The sequence below is a fragment of the Sorex araneus genome, chromosome 6 (assembly GCF_027595985.1).
Source record: "Sorex araneus isolate mSorAra2 chromosome 6, mSorAra2.pri, whole genome shotgun sequence".
Classification (NCBI taxonomy): domain Eukaryota; kingdom Metazoa; phylum Chordata; class Mammalia; order Eulipotyphla; family Soricidae; genus Sorex; species Sorex araneus.
Genome location: NC_073307.1, coordinates 5,663,827 through 5,685,336, shown reverse-complemented (window position 1 = coordinate 5,685,336; position 21,510 = coordinate 5,663,827). Strand labels below are relative to the sequence as shown.

Genomic DNA, 21,510 nt, shown 5'->3' with positions numbered 1-21,510 from the left:
TCACAAAATTGCTCTCCCCATTTTATAAATTTTTTATTAAAGCTTATGGCCTTTGAAAGAGATTGGAGTTTGTGCTTGTCCTTATCCCATCATGCGTTGACAGTTTAGAGCTTGGGTCCGGGCAGACATGAGGCGAAGGATGACGGACTCGTGGTCCGGGAGCAGGTGATGGCTGTTCCCTTTATTCCCAGATACACACATAGTTTATAGAGGGTCTCAGTTTAGCAGAAAGTCCAATCATAGAAGCTCAGCATCCTGGGCCCATTTCTGCTCCTTCTCTGCTCTGCGCTGGTCCAGTCCTAGTCAGTGCTGGACGCTGCAGTTGGGTGACTTGCTAAGCGTCCATGACAGTGTCTGTGTCTGGGGCTCTTGTGTCTAGGAGGCTGATGCAGGCTCAAGGCCAAACAGCGGTGCTGGCTCTCAGCCTGTTCTGCCCCACGTTGCCCGGACACTCCCCCTTGTGAGGCTTATTAAAGCTTATGGCCTTTGAAAGAGTTTGGAGTTTGTGCTTCTCCTTATCCCTTCATGTGTTGCCAGTTTAGAGCTTGGATCTGGGCAGACGTGGGTCGAAGGGTGACGGACACATGGTCCGAGAGCAGCTGATGGCTGTTTGCCCGCTCAGGAGTGGGCGCCAGCAGGGACAGGAGAACCCACTGACCGTTTGCGATTCCTCTCTGGCCCGGAGCCACAACCCACACCCCTCACGAGAAACCCAGAAACCTGTGCTGTGTAAGCATTTAAAAATCATTAGTAACAGACAGAGACCCGAGGGAGAGTCACACGGACACCTCCGGGGAGATCCCGAGCCCTTTCCCGCCGACGGCCGCTGCTCCCGCAGGCGCTGGCAGTGGCACAGGTGGCTGAGGGCGTCCTGGGTCTGCGGAGGAAGGAGAGAAGCGGGTGACGTCGGGGCTCCCAGGGCTCAGCACGGGCAAAGGCCGGCTGGCCAACGCGCAGGCTTGGGGGAGGCTTTCCTGGGGCTGGAGCCCCCCTTCCCCTGGGTGCCTCACTGGCCGGTGTGTCAGTTGGAGGAACTTTCCCTCTGCCTCGTGCTGGAGCCTGGGGGCCACATGGGATGCCGGGCATCGAACCAGGGCGGCTGTGTGCGAGGCAAACGCCCTGCACGCTGTACTACTGCTCTCGCCACAAGATTTGAAAAAAGGAAAACAAAAACCTCAGTTCTGGCATTTTTTGTTTGTGAGCTGAAGAGCCGGGGTGTTCCAAGGGCAGGTGAGTGAGGTATAACCACCCCTGGGTCATCCAGGCGCTGTGGATGGAAGCGTGGTAGTTTGAACCAAAACTTCTGTGTTAGAAATCACTGAGGGAAACGTCATGTCTGGTTCTGTGGTGCGTAAGGCATCACCAGGGCAGTGGGGACCTTCATCCTAGTAGGGCCTGCCAGGCTGGGGTTGGTGGCCAGCACTCAGGAATCATTCCCGAGGGTGCTCAGTCGACCAAATGGGATGCCAGGGTCAAACCCGGGTCAGCTGCGTGTAGCGCAAGTGCCCTGCTCACTGTGCTGGTCTCTGGCCCCTGGAATATCATTTTAATCTAATTCTCCGGAGTTCCTTGGAAATGACTCTCACCTGAAATTCTGATCACCAACTCGGAAGGTGGTATTTGAGACAACCTGAGCACAGAACTCTCTGTTCCTGAGAACAGTCGCTCCTCCCTGAAGACAGTAAAGCGTGGGTGGGTGTGGGGGTGGGGGGGAAGGGTGTCAGCTCATGGCTGGGGTACATATGTGGCAGGCAGGAGTCCGGGTTACTCTAAGCGCTGTTGGACTTCTCCCAAACAGCAAAGGTCTGACACGGAAACCAAGCTCTCACGTGAAACCAAGAAACCTGTGCTATATAAGCATTGAAAAATTATAATAGTCCCCGGGGACATTGAGCAGCAACTAACACGGCTCCGGGATGCGGAACTGGGACAGCTCTGAACCACAGCATGCTGGGAGGGGCAGGCACTGGAGTGGGGCGGCGCCAACCCAGCCTCCAAGTGGCCCTGGCTGCCGGAAGTCACGCCTTCGACCCACCCTCAGTGCCATCTTCCCACATTCAACAGAGAAGAAGCCGGGCGCTCTGCTGAGCAACGCGGCTGGAGAAAGCTCTGGACGCGAGACCCGGCCAGCAACACCGGGGATCCAGACGGAGGAGGTGCAGCCACCACACCCTCTCCAGATGGAGCCCCGGCGACACTGAGCAGCAACTAACTGGGCTCTGGTATGCTGGACTGGGACAGCTCCTGGTCGAGTGGCCGCTAATGCAGTTTTTCAAAAAAGGAAAAACATACAATCTTTCAATGGAAAACTAATTTTCAAATGCTTCCTTGGTAGTAGGACTGTCTTTCTTGGGAGGAAACTCCAACAATAATAGTGAGTTTTGTGTTGAAATATGGAACGTAATCAAGGTAAAGAGAAAATGAAGTGAAATTCATCAGTTCTGGCCCCAAGATTTAAAAAAAAGATAAACAAAAACCTCATTTCTTTTTTTAACTTTTTTTTATTAATAGTTTATTTTTAATTAGTGAGTCAAGGTGAGGGTACAGTTACAGATTTATACATTTTTGTGCTCATGTTTCCCCCATACAAAGTTCGATAACCCATCCCTTCACCATTGCCCATTCTCCACCACCAGTAAACCCAACATCCCTCCCACCCTCCCCAGTCCCGTCTCCCCCCACCCCACACTGCCACTATGGCAGGGTATTCCCTTTTGTTCTCTGTCTACGATTAGGTGTTGTGGTTTGCAATAAAGGTGTTGAGTGGCCATTGTGTTCAGTCTCTAGTCTATATTCGGCCCGCATCATCTTTCCCCCACATGCCCTCCAACCACATTTTACTTGATGTTTCTTTCTCTGAGTTGCCCAGAATGAGGGACCAGCCTCCAAGCCATGGAGTCAACCTCCTGGTACTTATTTCTACTATTCTTGGGTGTTAGTCTTATCGCCTACTATTCTATATTTCACAGATGAGTGCAATCTTTCTATGTCTGTCTCTCTCTTTCTGACTCATTTCCCTTAGCATGATACTTTCCATGCTGATCCACTTGTATGCAAACTGCATGACCTCATTTTTTTCTAACAGCTGCATAGTATTCCATTGTATAGATGTACCAAAGTTTCTTCAACCAGTCATCTGTTCTAGGGCACTCAGGTTTTTTCCAGATTCTGGCTATTGTAAACAGTGCTGCGAAGAACATATAAGTGCAGATGTCATTTCGACTATACTTTTTTGCTTCTCTGGGATATATTCCCAGCAGTGGTACTGCTGGGTCAAATGGGATTTCAACCTCTAGTTTCCTGAGAATCGTCCATATTGTTTTCCAAAAGGGCTGAACTAGTCGGCATTCCCACCAGCAGAGTAGGAGGGTCCCTTTCTCCCCACATCCTCTCCAACAGTGGTTGCTTTTGTTCTTTTGGATGTGTGCTAGTCTCTGTGGTGTGAGGTGGTATCTCATGGTTGTTTTGATCTGCATCTCCTTGATGATTAGTGATGTAGAGCACTTTTTCATGTGCCTTTTGGCCATTCGTGTCTCTTCCTTGGGAAAGTTTCTGTTCATTTCTTAGCCCCATTTTTTGATGGGGTTGGATGTTTTCTTCTTGTAGAGTTCAACCCATGCTTTATACACCCTTGATATCAACCCCTTATCTGATGGGTATTGTGTAAATATCCTTTCCCATTCTGTAGATAGTCTTTGTATTCTGGTCACTGTATCTTTTGCGGTGCAGAAGCTTTTTAGTTTAATGTAGTCCCATTTGTTGATCTCTGTTTTTACTAGATTGCTTAGTTCTGTGTCACCTTTGAAGATACCTTTATCTTCAATATCGTGGAGGGTTTTGCCGACCTTTTCTTCAATGTACCTTATGGTTTGTGGTCTAATGTTGAGGTCTTTAATCCATTTTGATCTGACTTTTGTGCATGGTGTCAGGTCGAGTTCTAAGCCCATTCTTTTGCATGTGGTTGTCCAGTTGTGCCAGCACCATTTGTTAAAGAGGCTTTCCTTGCTCCACTTCACATCTCTTGCTCCCTTATCAAAGATTAGATGATCATACATTTGAGGCTGTTTGTAGTGATATTCCACCCTGTTCCATTGGTCTTTGGCTCTGCCTTTGTTCCAGTACCATGCTGTTTTAACTGTTACCGCTTTGTAGTAGAGCTTAAGGTTAGGGAGGGTGATGCCGCCCATCATCTTTTTCCGAAGAATTGTTTTAGCTATCCGTGGGCGTTTATTGCTCCATATAAATTTCAGGATTGCTTGATCCGTTTCTTTGAAGAATGCCATGGGTATCCTTATAGGGATCGCGTTAAATCTGTATAATGCTTTGGGGAGTATTGCCATTTTGACAATGTTTATTCTCCCTATCCATGAGCAGGGGATATGTTTCCATTTCCTCATGTCCTCTTTTATTTCATGCAGTAGCGTTTTATAGTTTTCTTTGTAGAGGTCCTTTACTTCTTTAGTTAAGCTGATTCCAAGGTATTTGATTTTCTGGGGCACGATTGTGAACGGGATTGCTTTTTCCATGTCCCTTTCCTCTGTCTCATTGTTTGCATATAGGAAGGCCATGGATTTTTGGGTATTTATTTTATAGCCTGCGACTTTACTGTACAGGCCAATTATTTCTAAGGGTTTCTTACTAGAGCTTTTAGGCTTCTCTATGTATAGTATCATATTGTCTGCGAATAGTGAGAGCTTGATTTCTTCCTTTCCGATCTGAATCCCCTTAATATCTTTTTCTTGCCTGATGGCTATTGCTAATACTTCCAGTACTATATTAAAGAGAAGTGGTGAGAGTGGGCATCCTTGCCTAGTCCCCGATCTTAGAGGAAAGGCACTTAGTTTTTCTCCATTGATGATAATGCTTGCCATAGGTTCGTGGTAGATGGCTTTGACTATCTTGAGGAAAGTTCCTCCAAAACCCATTTTGGTGAGAGTTTTTATCATGAATGGGTGTTGGATCTTGTCAAATGCTTTCTCCGCATCTATTGATATGATCATATGGTTTTTATTTCTACTTTTGTTGAGGTGATGGATTATGTTGATCGATTTCCGAATGTTAAACCATCCTTGCATCCCCGGGATGAATCCCACTTGGTCATGGTGTATGATCTTTTTGATGAGTTGTTGGATTCTATTTGCTAGTATTTTGTTGAGGATCTTCGCATCGGTGTTCATCAAGGATATTGGTCTATAGTTTTCTTTGTTAGTGCTGTCTTTGTTTGCTTTTGGTATTAGGGAGATATGTGCCTCGTAGAAACTGTATGGAAGGGTTCCTGTCTTTTCAATTTCCTGGAAAAGCTTGAGGAGAACTGGCAACAAGTCTTCTTTAAATGTTTGGAAGAATTCACCAGTGAATCCGTCTGGACCTGGGCTTTTGTTTTTGGGGAGACTTTTGACTACAGTTTCGATTTCCTTGATATTTATGGGCCTATTCAGGAATTCCAAGTCTTCTTGGTTCAGTCTTGGGAGATTGTAGGAATCAAGGAATTCGTCCATTTCTTTTAGTTTATCTTGTTTCGTGGCATACAGACTTTCAAAGTAGTCTCTGCTGATATTTTGAATCTCCTTGGTTTCTGTTGTGATGTCCCCCTTTTCATTTCTGATTCGGTTTATTAGGGTTTTCTCTCTTTCTTTCTTTGTGAGTCTTGCTAGCGGTTTATCAATCTTATTTATTTTCTCGAAGAACCAGCTCTTTGTCTCATTGATCTTTCGGATTGTTTTTTGGGTTTCCATATCGTTAATTTCTGCTCTAAGTTTTATTTCTTTCCTTCGATCTGGTTTGGGTTCCTTTTGCTGGTCCTCTTCTAAAATCTTGAGCTGCGAAGTCAAGCTATCTATATAGGCCCTTTCTTCCTTTCTGAGGAAAGCTTGCAGAGCTATAAATTTTCCCCTTAATACAGCTTTAGCTGCGTCCCATAGGTTCTGGTAGCTTGTGTCTTCATTCTCATTTGTTTCGAGGTATTTTTTGATTTCTTCCTTGATTTGCTTCGTGACCCACTCATTGTTCAATAGTGAGTTGTTTAATTTCCATGTGTTTGATTTGGTTCTCTGCGTCTGTGCGTGATTAATTTCCATCTTCAGTGCATCATGGTCTGAGAAGATAGTTGATACAATTTCTATCTTCCCGATTCTATTAAGGTATAATTTGTGACCCAGAACGTGGTCTATTTTGGAAAATGATCCATGTGCGCTGGAAAAGAATGTGTATTCTTTCTTTTTGGGGTATATAGCACTGTATAGGTCTATTAGCCCTGAATCTTCCATTTCTTCCTTCAGAGCCATTGTTTCCTTGCTGAGTGTTGTTCTTGTCGATCTATCCAGAGGTGATAAAGCAGTGTTGAAGTCTCCTACTACTATTGTGTTGCTAGTTATGTCCTCCTTAAATTCTGTTAGGAGTTCTTTTAAGTATTTAGCCGGTCGTTCATTAGGTGCGTATACGTTTAATAGTGTGATTTCTTCCTGTTGTACATATACTTTGATGAACAGGAAATGACCTTTCCTGTCCCTTCTAATCTTTTTCAGCCTGAAATCTATGTTGTCGGATACTAGTATGGCCACCCCCGCTTTTTTGAGGGAGCTGTTTGCTTGCAGGATTGTTTTCCATCCTTTGATTTTGAGTCTGTGTTTGTTCTGACTATTCAGATGTGTTTCCTGTAGGCAGCAGAAAGTTGGGTTTAGTTTCCGAATCAATTTTTTCCACTCTGTGCCTCTTGATTGGTGCATTTAGACCGTTAACATTAAGAGAAATTATTGTCATGGGATTTTGAGCCATTTTTCTGTAGGGTTTGTTGTTCTTATAGGTCTTTTTCCTTGTCTTACAGTAGCCCTTTGAGTCCTTCTTTTAAATTTGGTCTTGAGTCTATGAAGTTCCTGAGCTGTTGTTTCTCTGTGAAATAGTGTATGGTTCCTTCAAGTTTAATTGAGAGTTTAGCCGGGTAAAGTATTCTTGGTGAGGCATTCATTTCATTGAGTTTTTTCACTATATCCCACCATTGTCTTCGGGCTTGGAAGGTTTCTTCTGATAGGTCTGCTGTGAATCTAAGGGGTGCTCCTTTGTATATGATCTCCTTCTTTCATCTTGCTGCTTGCAGTATTGTGTCTCTATCCATAGCATCCATCATTCTGACTATGATATGCCTTGGGGATTTTTTATTTGGGTCCCTTTTAGCTGGTACCCTTCGGACTCCTTGGATCTGGATGTCCATATTCTCTAGCTCTGGGAAGTTCTTAGCAATGATGTCTTTAATTGTGTTTTTTTTTCATTAAGATTTGTCCCCTGTGGTTCTGGTACTCTAATGATTCTTATGTTGTTTCCTTGAGGTCATCCCCTAGGACTCTAATTCGCTCTAGAGCCATTTTGAGGTCTTTGGCCATTATTTGTTGTTACCTATATGCTTTCTGCAGCTCGTCTTCAAGATCGCTGATTCTTTCTTCAACAGCAGTCATTCTACTGTTAAGGGCTCCTACTGAGTTTTTTATTTCATCTACCGCTTCTTTTAATTGTGTCACTTCTGTTCGTAGCTTCGAAATTTCTGCTCTCATTTCTTCCTGATTACCTTTGTGGATCGTCCCAATGCTGCATCCATATACTCCCTTAATTTATTGGATGTTCGCTCCATAGTTGCTTTGAGTTCTTCAACCATCTTCACGATTTCCTCTCTGAATTCTTTATCTGAGAGGAGACTATATTTCTGGGGAGTCATTGCTGGGGTTGCAGAGATCCTCCCTTCCATCTCTGCTGGTGGTGGGGATTTTCACTGTTTCTTCATGTTGATATGGGTTTTACTATTAGGCGCTCTCCTTAGCTTGAGAGGGGTCTCAAGAGAAAGCGTGGGGCTATGAACTTTTTACAAAGGACGCTATGTGCGGCTCGATGAGTTCATTAACAGTTTTTGTGAAATGAGGATAGGCTAGGTCAGTTGACTATTAACATATAGTGACTAAGATGACCAGGGTATTCTTCAGAGGGATAGATTCTAACAATTAACGCCAGAGCACAATGCATTGAGTGGGAAAAATATCTTCGGCTGCGTGAACAGCCCCTCAGCCCGCCTGGAACTCTGCCCGCTGTGAGGGAACATGTTGGGACGCCCGTATAAGGCTGTCCCTGCCCCGGGAAGCTCCTTGAGGACCAAGTGACCGTTTGCTTTAAACGTGCACAGTGAAGTGATGGATCCGGAAGAAAAGTACAAAATGAACCACAAGAGGCGGGGAGTCGCTTTGATCTCCAACCACGAGCAGTTCCACAGGCTCCTGGGCGTGTGCCGCCGCTGGGGCACCTGCGTAGACCAGGATAATCTCTGTTCCAGGTACCGTGTCTGGGTGCCCATAGGCCGTGTCCCCTCATAGGGCTGTCGGGAGGCTGGGAGCTCGGACACCAGCTGGGGCGATGCTCCTCACCTGAGCTGGCTCCAGCGTCCCGTGGGTCCGCACAGCTTCCCTGAGCATCACCTGAGGTCCTGGCACTGACCCCTGGGGCTCGATGGTCAAGACTCACTGGCAGGGTCCCCAGACCCCCAGAGGCCAGGGAGGTGCCTTACCCACGTCTGCAGAATGATCATGTTTGGTTTTAAGCACTGATTGTGTTTGGGATTTTTTGGCAGCTGGGGAGCTCACCTGGTGGGTCCCCTGGTTCTCACACAGGAACCAGCACTGGTGGTGTGTGGGGGACCCTGTGGGGTGTCTGGTAATGAACTTGGGTCGGCCCTGTGCAAGGCGATTCCTTAGTCGCTCGACTGTCGCACTGGCCCTCTCGAACAGCACCTGAGTTTTGCACGAGCTGGAGTTCCCCCTCTACCACCTGGCTGGGTGCCCCTAAGAAACAAACAAAGCAAGCGAGGGCACTAGGGTGGATTCTGGCCTGTACCAGCACATCCGAAGTCTAATGTATTGTCAGAAACGTGTCTGCATCTCGAGGGCGGCCCTTGAGCCGGGAGAAACCCCAGAGGATTGGGGTGAGCAGGGAAAACCCTCAGCGTCTCATTGGGCGTCTGTTTCTCCCGAGGGGAAAGTCCGTGTGTTTGGTCTGGCTTGGGGGCGCCCAGCTGTGCTCAGGGCTTCCTGCTGGGGCTTGGGGTGCCCTCTGGGCGGCCAGGGAGGTGGGCGCCCACCCTCTGTGCTACGGCTCCGACCTGGAGGGTTTGTTTGTGTGTCCTGTAAGTGGGCGTCCAGCCCTCTGTCCAGCCGGCCTATGGGGAGACTCGGAGTGGCCCCCAACTTCCCTTCCTGTTGCTCCCCAGGTTTCTGGAACTAGGTTTCGAGGTGATTTGCTACAACAACCTCAAAGCGGAAGACATACTGTCCAAGATGTATGACAGTAGGTGGACGCCCTCCAGTCTGGGGCGAGAGCCCGGCCTGGCCGCTCTGTAAAGACAAGCTGGATGGTCTGAGTCAGTCGCCGTCTTACACGGGCCCCGGGTAGCGGGTTCCTCCTCCACGTCAGGGACACTTGCAAAGCCTCCGGCCCCCAGTGCCGATTAAGTTCCATCACAATCCCAGTTGGCCCACTGGCATCGGGCTGGAGAGGGCTGGGCACGGATAGGCAGCTGCCTGGAGGCCGTGCCCGTGGGCTCTTGGGATTCTGACATCAGGGGACCCCTTCAGACCTCGTCCCCTCCCTGCCTGCTTTTATCCGCCTGTGGAGAGGACTGTGCTCTGAACCGTGGATTCTCCTCTGAATGCTGAGCACTGACTGGGGTTTACCAAATAAAAATGAAAAAGCTCTTTGCAGAATATTTTAAGCAGCAGATGACTAAAAAGCTCTGACTGCCCAAATCACTGGCCCTTGAACAGGGCTCCCATAGGAGTTCCCCCACATGAAAACTTGGGTACTGGTTTTTTCCACATGCAGACATGGCTGCGAGAGTTTAATCCTTAATTCAGCGAAGATTAATCACATGAAAGTCACACGAATGAATGTGATCTCTCATTACTGTATTCTCGGTGACAGTTTTGGGACCTGAGGTATGGCCACCATGATCCTTTTAGTTTTTGTCATTATTCTGGGTTTTTTGTTGGTTGGTTTGTTTTGGCACAGTGCTCAGGGATTACTCCTGGCTCTGTGCTCAGGATTCACTCCTGGAGGGCCCGGGGGAGCACGGGGTGTACTGACTGGACTCAGGTAGAGCTAACGAGCACTTGTTTCTCTCTGAACATCAGCGTCAACCGCCAGCCACATCGACGCCGACTGCTTTCTCTGTGTTTTCCTGACCCACGGTGAAGGCAATCACATTTACACCTACGACGCTATGGTGGAGATTTCCATGCTGACAACTTTTTCAAAGGCGACAAGTGTAGGAGCCTGGTGGGCAAGCCCAAGATCTTCATCATTCACGTAGACCGCCAGCGACCGTGAGGGCACTGACAGGCTCCAGAGAGACTTCTCTGGGTGCTGGGAGGCTTTGGATGCCATCACTGTCAGTTGCAACTTGAACCCTGGGTCATAATCCCACCCTGTCCTAGAAAGAACCCTTAAAGAGTCTCTGTCTTTAACCCCACGGACGCCAGGGTGTTAGACCAGCCGAGCCTGGGGTCCTCACTGGCCACATCCGTTATGGTCTCTCTAACGCTAAATGGAACATTCCAGATTGTTGCTCTTCCGGACAAGTGGGCAGGACACATGTTGGGCCCGGGAATGCGTTGCCCTTTGTTTGAGCTGAGAGGGCTGGAGCAGGCCCCTGAGCAGCCCCCCTAGAGAGATAGAGAGGCAAGGCAGCACCATGACAGGCTTGAAAGGAGCCGGAAGAAGCAAGGCCTCGGTTTTGCTTCCAGAGTTCCTGGGATTGAGCGCAGATACCTGGAATTGAGCCATGATTTCCCCGAAGTGAGAGAGCCAGCGAGGTCAACTAAGGGTTACCAATCAGATACAGACAGGGGAGTCCCCAGTATATAACCAATCAGATGCAGGTGGAGAATAACCCTTCATCACCACTATGGAACTGATGGAAGTCTTACACAACTCCAACTTAGAACCAGTCAGCTAAGGACAAGTAGTGGAAAGTCCCTCAGACCTCGGCCCAGGGTGGTCTGTGAAAAGTCCCCGTTACATAAGGTAGGGTATAAAATCCCCTCCCTTTTGAGACACAGGGCCGCTCGTTCCAAGAAGCCTCCCGCTGTGTGGGTGAGCCGGCGAGAGCCCTACCTCCAGCTAGTCAATAATGACCCTTTGCTTATTGCATCGCCACTTGTCTTCTCATGGTTCCTCCGGGGACATCTCGGCCCGGTTTTTCACCCTAGATAATTCAAAAGAAATTCCGGACCTCGTCACCTCTCCGTTGGCTGCATTTGCTGAGCTCGAGGGTGCCCACACCTTTTCTCTCTCGACCTGTCGGGGCCACATGGCGGTTCTCGGGCTGTCCCCGAGCTAGAGGGCCGTGCGCTTCCCCAGCTGCCCTGGGTCCCTCTGAGCCACACCGGAATCAGTGGGCCCCCATCAGCCCCGCTGCTGCCTGTGTCATAGGCGTGTCGCGGTGACAAGCATGACAAGCCCGTCCAGTCCATGGAGGAGGTGGATGCGACCCGCCTGCAAGACAGCAACGAGACCCAGGTGGACGCGGCGTCCGTGTACACGCTGCCTGCAGGGGCTGACTTCCTCATGGGCTACTAGGTGGCTGAAGGTGTGTGGGCCGGGGGGTCTCTGGCTTCACGTGGGGGCCCTGAGCGTCACCATGACGAGACTCCCTCCTTTCGAGTGGCCACAGCCACGGGGGCCGTCGTTGCTCGTGTTTTGATGCAGTACTGATGCAATTACTTATTCTGTGTGTGATGTACTGCTTACTGACAGAGGTAGCACTTTAGCACTGTTGTTCATCGATTTGCTTGAGCGGGCACCCAGTAACATCTCACATCAAATTGTGAGACTTGTTGTTACTGTTGTTGGCATATCCGGAGCTCCGGCACCTCTCAATACTTGGCATATCGAATACGTCACGGGAGCGTTCCAGGTGCTGTTGTGTGAGTGGGATACTGTCGGTGTAGTATGGCTGGTAATATAGCAGATCCTGTGTGGAGCACTGAATTAGAAATACAATATGTAAAAATAAAACTTCCCATACGTTTTATATAAACGCTGTGCTTTACAAACTTGTTCATGATGATTTGTTACGGGTATTCAGTGTTCCAACACCAATTCCCCCACCCTTACTCCAGTTCTCCCAATCTCCCCTGAGCCTGCCCCATGGCAGACCCCCAAGACTCATTTGATAGTGTTCGGCTAACTTAATACTTGAGTACATGAGCCTTGGGATGGCCTTGGGCTTCCGGTTCCTTTCATCACTCTCCCAGTTCTCAGCCCGTAGATTTTTCACCATCTGGGTTACCTCACTTTCTCTTTCATTGCTGATTTGTGCTTTTTTCCCCCGATCAGCCTCGCTAAATGTTTTCCGAGTCTGTATTCTCAGAGATTTAGCTCTTACTGTCCCCGTGGTCTCTGCTGTTTCTGCAAGTTTCTTCTTACATGGGCTCTCAAGATCCCTTTAGGTGTTAATTCTGGAGTTAGTCCATTTGCATCTAAAGCGATCAACTGACAGGTAATATTGAGGTTCAGTTTGTTTTATGATTGCCATGAGGTTCAGAAAACAATGTTGAACTCATTTGCAAAGCACCAGTTCACTCCCCACCTTTTCCTCTTCTGCCTTGGCTGCTGTAGTTTTCCGATCAACCTTCATGGCCGGCACTGCGAATGGCAAACGTAGACTGAACTGCTTCATCACCAGTGACACTTTGTTTTCCCACTTGAACTTAAGATTATGATCTCCTGTAAGGCTGAATTCCTCTGGCCTGCCTAGAAAACGATCTGCAGGAAGGTTGTCAGAATTGAAACGTGAGGATTCCTGCCTGGAAGCGTCTTAATTCCCCGCAGGCCAGCGTGGAGGGTTGCCGTCCACCCATGGGACGTGCTGCTGTCGGGGTCCTCCGGGTTCTGAGGTTTCTTCCCTTTCTCTCCCTCTGGGGCCCCTCGGGTGCGAGTGCTCCTGTGCCTGGGCTTTAGCGGAGTGAGCGAGACCTCGCCCCGTGTGGGGTTGTCCCAGGCCTGATCGGCCCTTGGGTGGTGTCTCAGTCAGCACGCTGTGGCCAGCAGTGTGGGGGCTGTTGGGTGTCAAGTGTCCGGGGTCTGCTTCAGACGGGGGCACTGCTAAGGTGATGCCATCCCAGAGTCCCTAACAGCAGCTGATGGCTGGGTCCAGGGTGACGTGCCCAGGCTCAATCTCTCCACCGTTTCCTGGGTCCCCCCACCAAAAGCTGGGACCCCCCTCCCGGCTCTCGGCGCTATTCCAGACGCAGCCGGCGTCACCGTTTTGATGAATCCCTTCTCGCCCGAGAATACTCCGGGGACGTGTCTGACCGTCTCAAGGAGCTCCAAGAGCTCTCTGTCCCCAACCATGACCCTGTGCTTTGCCTCCTCAGGGTATTTCTCGCACCGGAATACTCGGGACGGCTCGTGGTACATCCAGGATCTGTGTGAGTTGCTGGGGAGGTATGGCACGGCCCTGGAGATCACGGATCTGCTCACGCTGGTCAACAGGAAGGTGTCCCGGCGCGAAGTGGACATCATGGACACCGACAAGGAAAAAGACGCCAAGGGCAAGAAGCAGATCCCCTGCTTCACCTCCATGCTCACCAAGAAGCTGCGCTTCCTGCCCAAGCCCCAGTGAGCCGCGGCTTCGTTGCGGAATGACTCCGCACTCATCTCTCTCGTACCAGGAGGGCCAAACGCATGGTACAGCAGCTTGAATCACGGTGAAGGGGTTTTGGCTAAGAGTCACGAACATTTGTAATGTTTGATTTTGATAGTATGTCACAAAATTGCTCTCCCCATTTTATAAATTTTTTTTATTAAAGCTTATGACCTTTGAAAGAGTTTGGAGTTTGTGCTTCTCCTTATCCCTTCATGCATTGCCAGTTTAGAGCTTGGGTCCAGCCAGACGTGGGGTGAAGGGTGACGGGCATGCAGAGAAACCCCCTCGGGAGCAGGTGATGGCTGTTCCCTTTATTCCCAGATACACACATAGTTTATAGAGGGTCTCGGTTTACCAGAAAGTCCAATCACAGAAGCTCAGCATCCTGGGCCCATCCCCTCTCCTTCTCTGCTCTGCCCTGGTCCAGTCCCAGTCAGTGCTGGACGCTGCAGTTGGGTGACTTGCTAAGCGTCCGTGACAGTGTCTGTGTCTGGGGCTCTTGTGTCCAGGAAGCTGATGGAGGCTCAAGGCCAAACACCGGTGCTGGCTCTGAGCCTGTTCTGGCCCACGTTGCCCGGACACTCCCCCTTGCGAGGCTTCGCTTCTGAGCCGCTCTGCAAGGTCGGGTCTGACCTGCGCCAGTGTCTGTCACCCTGCTCCACAGGTGACTATTTAAAAGGTCAGAGGGGAAAATAAACCAAGCCCTTTCACCCCGCCTTGTGGTGGGCTGAGGGTTTGGTCGACAGTGCTGGTTATGGTGCCCAGCGCCTGTCCCGGGCAGAATAACCCCCGAGTCCCGGCTCCCGGCTCCAGGAGCAGCCTCGGCTCCGCTCCCCTGTGCCAGCTCGAGATGAGAGTGGGTCGCGCTCAGGAGTGGGCGCCAGCAGGGGCAGGAGAACCCACTGACCATTTGTGATTCCTCTCTGGCCGGGAGCCACAACCCACACCCCTCAGGAGAAACCAAGAAACCTGTGCTGTGTAAGCATTTAAAAATCATTAGTAACAGACAGAGACCCGAGGGAGAGTCAAGCGGACACCTCCGGGGGAGATCCCGAGCCCTTTCCCGCCGACGGCCGCTGCTCCCGCAGGCGCTGGCAGTGGCGCAGGTGGCTGAGGGCGTCCTGGGTCTGCGGAGGAAGGAGAGAAGCAGGTGACATCGGGGCTCCACAAAAGCCACCTGGCCAACGCACAGGCCTGGGGGAGGCTTTCCTGGGTGCCCCCTCGGGTGCCTCACTGGCCCGTGTGTCAGTTGGAGGAACTTTCCCTCTGCCTCGTGCTGGGGCCCGGGGGCCACATGGGATGCCGGGCATCGAACCAGGGCGGCTGTGTGTGAGGCAAACGCCCTGCACGCTGTACTACCATTCTGGCCCCAATATTTAAAAAATCAAAACAAAAACCTCAGTTCTGGCCTTTTTGTTTGTGAGCTGAAGGGCCAGGGTGTTCCAGGGGCAGGTGAGTGAAGGTAGAACCACCCCTGACTCGTCAGGGCGCTGTGCATGGAAGGCTTGTTGTTTGAACCAGAACTTCTGGGTCAGAAATCGCTGAGGGAGATGTCAGGTCTGGTTCTCTGCCTCGTGGGCATCCCTGGAGATAGGGGACATCTGGCCTGGCAGGGCCTGTGTAGGCTGGGGTCTTCCACGGCTGCTGGGGTCGGTGGCTCTGCACTCAGGAGCCATTCCTGCAGGTGGTCAGGCAACTCTATGGGCACCGGGGCTCGAACCTGGGTCTGCCGCGTGTAAAGCAAGTGCCCTACCCGCTGTGCTGGCTCTCGGGCCCCTGGAATATCATTTTCATCAGATTGTCCGGAGTTGCTTGCAAGTGGCCCTGCCTGAAATTCCCATCACCAACGCGGAAGTCTGTATTCCCCATAACCTGAGCACACAGCCCGCTTTGCCGGAGATCAGAGTCCTTCCTGGAAACAGGAAAGCCGGTGTGTGTGCGTGTGGGGGGGCAGGGCGTCAGCTCGGGGCTGGGGCATGGCCGTGGCAGGTGGGAGCCTGGGGAAGTCTAAGAGCTGCTGGATTTTTCCCCAAACAGCAAATCTCTGACACAGGAGTGTCTCTTAAAACTGGGACGCACGTTTCACTGAGCAAACCTGGAGGGTCTCAGGACTGGGGTGAGTTTGGTGACCGGCACATTGGCCCTGCCGCCCCACCCCCACCCCTCACCCCCAGCACTGGGCCCGGAGCCATGGGCGTGACTGTGACCTTGTGGTGTGTCAACAGCCAAGGCTGCAGGCTGCAGTGTACCCCTAGGCAGGGCAGAATGGGTGAGGAAGGAGGGGGACCGGGCCAGAGTCTCCCAGAGGGACACCCAGGGCCGCTGTGGAGAGGGAACGCCCATGGGATGCTGCATCCGGGGGCCCACCTGAGTGGCAGGAGCGGTCACCTTAGGACAGGTGTGGGGGCCTGTCGGAGGCCTTGTCTGAGGAGCAGGTGTGCGGTCAGGGGATTCACTGGCTGCTGGCCGCACGGGACCAGGCGGGGAGGGACAGGATGTGAGGTGCAGGGTAGCCCTGCCCTGTGAGGGCCCGGTGTGGGGCAGGAACGGCCCTGGCCCTGGGGCACCCGTGCCCAGAGGCGCTTGTCACTCTCCTGCCCGTGTGTGAGCTAACGAATGTCGTTCACGGGAAAAGGCACCTTGGCGCGGCGGTGTGGTGGCGGGTGGGGGGGGTCTTTCATCCAGCTATCACAGGACACGTCTATGCAAGTGGGAGTTGCATCGCCACTCGTCTTTGTGTGGTTCCTCTGGGGAGATGTCGGCCCGGTTTTTTTTTTTGTCTTTACTTTTTGGGTCACACCCCTCGATGCACAGGGATTACTCCTGTCTCTGACTCAGGAATCACTCCTGGCGGTGCTCAGTGGACCATATAGGATGCTGGGATTCGATCCCGGGTCGGCCGCGTGCAAGGAAAACGCCCTACCCACTGTGCTATCGCTCCAGCTCCTCAGCCCAGTTTTACACCCTAAATAATTCGAAAGAAATTCCGAAGCTATGGCGCCTGTTCCTTTGCGGCATTTGCTGAAGCTCGAGGGTGCCCACACGGTTTTTCTCTCGATGTGTCGGGGCCACATCACTTAGAAATCACTAAGGGAAACATCAAGTCTGGTTCTGAGCTTCGTAAGGCATCACCTGGACTGTGAGGGTCCCGGTCCTGGCCAGCAGGTAGGACCCTTTGTGGGGCTGAGGATGGGACACAGCCGAATGAACAGACGCAGAGACAGAAAGCAACAAGAAAGAGGAGAGAGAGAGAGAGAGAGAGAGAGAGAGAGAGAGAGAGAGAGAGAGAGAGAGAGAGAGAGCGCTTTATTCACTGGCAGCTACAGCATTTATACTTGCCTGCTGGGAGGCAGGCAGTGGTGGTATGGTATGTGTGCCCAGACCCCATACAAGCAGTAGTCAATCACAGATTGTGACATGTTCATCTATCATGTCAGGCACGGGTATTGGCTAGTGGAATGGTAAGGTCAGTAAGGTCAGTAACGACAACCTTGTTACAGGAATTTCAATTAGGCCCCTGTTTGAGAAGTGCCAGGCTCTGCCTTACTTGAAGATAAGAGCCAGGATTGAAATATGGCTCCCTACATCTCCCCCTGTTTTGTTTTAAATTAAATGTGGTCAGGGGAGGCTTTGTCCGGTATCCCTTGTGACAAAAAAACTCCATTTTTGCAGGGAGAGGAGGGAAGGGATGATCGGGTCTATGCAGAGGGCTCCTCACAGGCCCCATCAGTCCCTGGTCTTGGAGTAACCTCTATGCTATAAGGGAATACCTCACAGGGAGCCGGGCCCGGGTATCAGCCCTCCCTCGCAGTGCTTTGCCTGGCAGCCTGATCCACTAGAAGAAATCCTTGGGAGCCCGGCATCCTTCAAAGGATGAACTGGGGGAAGATGAGGTATGAGTCTGAACAGAGGTGTCAGAGTCCTGCAAATCAAGCCAATGATAATGAACCTGTATATGCTTGGTTTCTAATCGCTGAATTTGTTGTCTAATAAAAGCCAAGATTCGATTAAAAACGCAAGGGCCAAGAGTAACTAACAATAGTACAGCTGACAGTGGACCCAGCAAGGGGAGTAAGTAATCTTAAATCCTACTCTGAGTTTAGTCATGGAATCATGGACCACTCTTGTGTGATCTGCAAAAAAACAGCATTAAAACAGCATTCCTGGGGGCTGGAGCGATAGCACAGCAGGGAGGGCGTTTGCCTTGTACGCGGCCAACCCGGGTTCGAATCCCAGCATCTCATATGGTCCCCTGAGCACCGCCAGGAGTAATTCCTGAGTGTAGAACCAGGAGTAACCCCTGTGCATCGCCGGGTGTGACCCAAAAAGCAAAAAAACAACAACAGCATTCCTCCCCTAGGGCAGCACATAATCCTCCCCTGTTGCAACAATAATAAGTCCACTCCTCTCCTGTTCTGCAACACCACTTCAGACAGGAAGGGGGGGATGTCTCGAGATGATGATGGGGTTTCGATCCTCTCCAGGTCCTCATCAGTAGCTGTTCGAAGGGATGAGAATCCACTCCACTGAGTTGTGAGTGAATTGATACCAGTCCCAGCTCCTGCCAGTCGAATTCCAAACATCGTGGCTATGTTTAGAGTGAATATCACCTCCCTCTTCTGAGTGGGATGGTGGGTTACCTGTGGGGATAAAGAATCTCCTTCATAGTAGAGGATTCAGGGAAGCACAGTGACCATCACATAAAATTCATTTAGTTCCATGTTAAAAACATTGATTTTCCATGATCTAAGAGCACTGTAACAGGAGTCTGGATACTCCATCCAATATCTTTTCCTTAGATCTTACCAAAAGGTACAGAACAATTCTGCATGTGAGTTTCTTATAACAATACAGTTTGATCAAGTTTCTTTCCTTCAAACACAACCTCAAACCTTCTACACATTCCTTTATATTCATTCTGTTCTGTAACCTTCCTTCAACCCATTTCAAAGTCAACTTCACTTTAACAGGATTCCCTTTCTTTTTCCCACTGACAATATCTACATCCATTATCTTTCTGACTTAAGACATACATCTATATTCCTTATAGTCATCCCACGAGTTTAAACTCTTATTTTTACTGAATTTAGTACAACATGATCTCCTAAATTTGGACACCGGTTACCAATCATCTCATTTAACATGACAAAACTACTCTGCAGTACCATTCAAAAAGCATTCCATCAGTTCTATAGATTTTCAAAAGTTTTAAACAACTAAAGTTCTTACAACATATTCACTGGGCGAAAGTTCACTTTACATTAGAAATTAACCAAAGACATCTTTGGAACACTCATAGATCACCATGAAACAGTAAGGACTTCACGCTTGTGCACAAAGTTCTCTGAGCATCAGGATTACATTGATACTGTAAGTCCCAGACTAAGTCCTCAGGCCAATTCAGCCTGTGCTTCCCCATGCGGGTTCTGTTTTTGCTGAGTCTTCTTCAGATTTTCTTGTGACTTCCAGCTGAGATCTGCTCTGGGCTGAAGTTTGGAGGGTTGGAGTCTCAGGTGGTCTGGAGACTGAGCCAGGAGGATGAATTTTACTCCAGATGAGGCCGTAGCAGGATCCAGAATGTATTAGTAGGTCTGTCACCTGTTAAAATATAAGCAGAGACTTTTCCTCCTACAAGGAGGTTTCCGACTATTTCCTTTGTTGTGTGTTTGTCAGATTTTAATGCAAATATAAAAATGAATTGTTTCCCAAGCCCTTTCCATTTACAAAGTTGCAAGAACCAGATACCTGGAAGAGTTAAGAAACTAAATTAACAAGTCTTATCTGCTGGGCAAAAGTGTGATTAGAATTCACTGTTGAGGTTAGGGAGGGTCTGCATATCCAGTCTGACTGAGGCAGAGCTTGCTGAGCTAGGAATGCAGGGGGATGGGCAGATCCAGGGAAAATCTTTAAAAACTCCCAAGCTGACATCTGAGATTAACTCCATATAACCCTAAGCTAAGTAGCTTTAAAAGTTTTAGTTACCAGAAGTCTCAGAGATAAAATAGAACACAGGTACAATAAGTTTTTCAACCAATTTTGCAACTCTAGAAAATAATATTTTAAACTGAAGCATTATTCTTTGAACCTGTTTTCATAGATCACAATTATTTCAACTCCCAAGATTCTCTAGGTCAAATAATTCTAATCCAGTGCAGATATAAATATATACATTGGTATAATAGCATAAGACCTTTGGACCATCAATTTTTGTGAAACATGGTAAAAATTTCTTTGACTTAATTTTGATAGTTTTTGTACTTTAGTTCAAAATCATGGGCTTTCTAACTTTAACAATTCTACAATACAAACATGCTTTCAAACACAGAAAGAGCCCTTTGGGTATATATATATATATATATATATATATATATATATATACATACATACATACATACATATATATATATATTTTAACCAAACTTTGATAATGGCATAGAAAAAAACATTTCGACTGTCAATGTTTGTGGAAACATAAGAAAACTTTATTTATTTTGAGGGTTTCTGTACCTCTGTAGCTTAAAAAACTGCTAAATTCCTCATTAAAATTGGCTGAGGCTTGTAAGATAAAGCCTTGCACTCTCTGAATTCTTATTTCACTTTTTAGTTTTCTGGCTCTAGTTCTGTAGCTTTTTCTAGATAGTACAGATACTGGAATTCAAAAGAATTCCAGCTGTTAATAACTATTAATGTTCTCCCAATAAGAAATTTAGATTAAAAATTTCAATTTCGTTGTAGGCGCCACATTCTAATTAGAAATCTTTGTTTAAACCTGATCTAAGAAGTTCCAAAGATACCTAGATCTTTTAAATTGCTGGGCTTCATATCACTCTGATCTCCCTTGATTTTGTTTGCCCAGGTCTAAGAATTACTGACTTCAAACTAGCTCTAACACTCGAGTGTTCCACAGACAGACAGAAAGACAATAAGTTCACTAAAAACACCACACGTACATGTGCACACGTCTGCAGCTGATCTATCGATCTGACCCTTCAGAAATGGCAGGGAGAAAACTGACAGACTGAGAAAGGAAGGAGCAGTCCCCAGGGCAATGTTAAGCCCTGTTGGTTGATTGGGAACATTGCTCCCCGTTTCTCTGCCTGACCAGCCAGATTCCTGCCTGCTAAAAATGGGTCAAGAAAGCGCTTTTGTTGATATAAGCTGGCAAAACCTCTTCAAAATTGTTGAAACCGAAGGTGGTCAGATGCTAGCTTTTTTCTTTCTTGGTCAAGACTAGTTCTGAGGCGGGGAACTAGTATCTTCTTATCAGACTTGGGGATAGGCTACCTTAGTGATATACTTTTTCATTCTTGATATTATTGAACACTTAACCACATGATCTTGCATTTTCCTGCCTTCTCTGCTGATAATAATAAGTAGAACTAAGAGAAAGATAATGAGACAAATACACATACTAAGGGCACAGGCACAAAGCACACTCCTGCACTCGCTCAGACCGGTCCTTCTTTCAGGCGGGTGCGCACCCCACTCACCACGTTCACACTGAGATTTCTGAACCTGCCCTATGGACATCCACGTTATCTTTGGTCTTATCCCCCTGACAATGGGGTTGCTGGTAATCTAGAGAGCAAAGAAAATGATTTTCAATCGACGTTTTCTATGAGAACTAGGGATTCTCTGGCCGCTGGTGTCAGACTCCGAGGGGAAGAAGGGTCAGCATTACCATGCAAAAGGTCATAAAGGGGCATAAGATCTCCTTTGGTAAGTTTGAGATAAGGACTGAGCCATGTAATATGCCCAAGCAGTTGTTGAAAATCATGTAGTGTCTTTAACGAAGTAAGATTCAATTGCGTTTTCTGCAAAAGTACACGGGG

The 21,510-nt window shown here is 48.8% G+C and overlaps 1 pseudogene; it reads left to right on the top strand.

Moving 5' to 3' along the window:
- Nucleotides 1-139: 139 nt before the first annotated feature.
- LOC101539167 (caspase-6-like) lies at nt 140-13,654 on the top strand (annotated as a pseudogene).
- Nucleotides 13,655-21,510: the final 7,856 nt, after the last annotated feature.